The sequence below is a fragment of the Hemitrygon akajei genome, chromosome 8, assembly GCF_048418815.1.
Source record: "Hemitrygon akajei chromosome 8, sHemAka1.3, whole genome shotgun sequence".
Classification (NCBI taxonomy): domain Eukaryota; kingdom Metazoa; phylum Chordata; class Chondrichthyes; order Myliobatiformes; family Dasyatidae; genus Hemitrygon; species Hemitrygon akajei.
The window spans coordinates 52,022,738-52,024,719 of NC_133131.1; positions in this window are offsets into that span (position 1 = coordinate 52,022,738).

The following is a 1,982-nucleotide window of genomic DNA, read 5'->3' on the forward strand; positions in this document are numbered from 1 at the left end:
GTACCCAGACAGCTCGCTCTCCGTATTGTACTGCCCGGGCTTGTGTATCTAGACAGCTCGCTCTCCGTATTGTACTGCCCGGGCTTGTGTACCCAGACAGCTCGCTCTCCGTATTGTACTGCCCGGGCTTGTGTACCCAGACAGCTCGCTCTCCGTATTGTACTGCCCGGGCTTGGGTATCTAGACAGCTCGCTCTCCGTATTGTACTGCCCGGGCTTGTGTATCTAGACAGCTCGCTCTCCGTATTGTACTGCCCGGGCTTGTGTATCTAGACAGCTCGCTCTCCGTATTGTACTGCCCGGGCTTGTGTACCCAGACAGCTCGCTCTCCGTATTGTACTGCCCGGGCTTGTGTACCCAGACAGCTCGCTCTCCGTATTGTACTGCCCGGGCTTGTGTACCCAGACAGCTCGCTCTCCGTATTGTACTGCCCGGGCTTGTGTATCTAGACAGCTCGCTTTCCGTATTGTACTGCCCGGGCTTGTGTATCTAGACAGCTCGCTCTCCGTATTGTACTGCCCGGGCTTGTGTATCTAGACAGCTCGCTCTCCGTATTGTACTGCCCGGGCTTGTGTATCCAGACAGCTCGCTCTCCGTATTGTACTGCCCGGGCTTGTGTATCTAGACAGCTCGCTCTCCGTATTGTACTGCCCGGGCTTGTGTACCCAGACAGCTCGCTCTCCGTATTGTACTGCCCGGGCTTGTGTACCCAGACAGCTCGCTATCCGTATTGTACTGCCCGGGCTTGTGTACCCAGACAGCTCGCTATCCGTATTGTACTGCCCGGGCTTGTGTACCCAGACAGCTCGCTATCCGTATTGTACTGCCCGGGCTTGTGTACCCAGACAGCTCGCTCTCCGTATTGTACTGCCCGGGCTTGTGTACCCAGACAGCTCGCTCTCCGTATTGTACTGCCCGGGCTTGCGTATCTAGACAGCTCGCTTTCCGTATTGTACTGCCCGGGCTTGTGTACCCAGACAGCTCGCTCTCCGTATTGTACTGCCCGGGCTTGTGTACCCAGACAGCTCGCTCTCTGTATTGTACTGCCCGGGCTTGTGTACCTAGACAGCTCGCTCTCCGTATTGTACTGCCCGGGCTTGTGTACCCAGACAGCTCGCTTTCCGTATTGTACTGCCCGGGCTTGTGTACCCAGACAGCTCGCTCTCTGTATTGTACTGCCCGGGCTTGTGTACCTAGACAGCTCGCTCTCCGTATTGTACTGCCCGGGCTTGTGTACCCAGACAGCTCGCTCTCCGTATTGTACTGCCCGGCTTGTGTATCTAGACAGCTCGCTCTCCGTATTGTACTGCCCGGGCTTGTGTACCCAGACAGCTCGCTCTCCGTATTGTACTGCCCGGGCTTGTGTACCCAGACAGCTCGCTCTCCGTATTGTACTGCCCGGGCTTGTGTACCCAGACAGCTCGCTCTCCGTATTGTACTGCCCGGGCTTGTGTATCTAGACAGCTCGCTCTCCGTATTGTACTGCCCGGGCTTGGAACCCAGACAGCTCGCTCTCCGTATTGTACTGCCCGGGCTTGGGTATCTAGACAGCTCGCTCTCCGTATTGTACTGCCCGGGCTTGGGTATCTAGACAGCTCGCTCTCCGTATTGTACTGCCCGGGCTTGTGTATCTAGACAGCTCGCTCTCCGTATTGTACTGCCCGGGCTTGTGTATCTAGACAGCTCGCTCTCCGTATTGGTACTGCCCGGGCTTGTGTATCTAGACAGCTCGCTCTCCGTATTGTACTGCCCGGGCTTGTGTATCTAGACAGCTCGCTCTCCGTATTGTACTGCCCGGGCTTGTGTATCTAGACAGCTCGCTCTCCGTATTGTACTGCCCGGGCTTGTGTATCTAGAACAGCTCGCTCTCCGTATTGTACTGCCGGGCTTGTGTATCGAGACAGCTCGCTCTCCGTATTGTACTGCCCGGGCTTGTGTATCGAGACAGCTCGCTCTCCGTATTGTACTGCCCGGGCTTGTGTA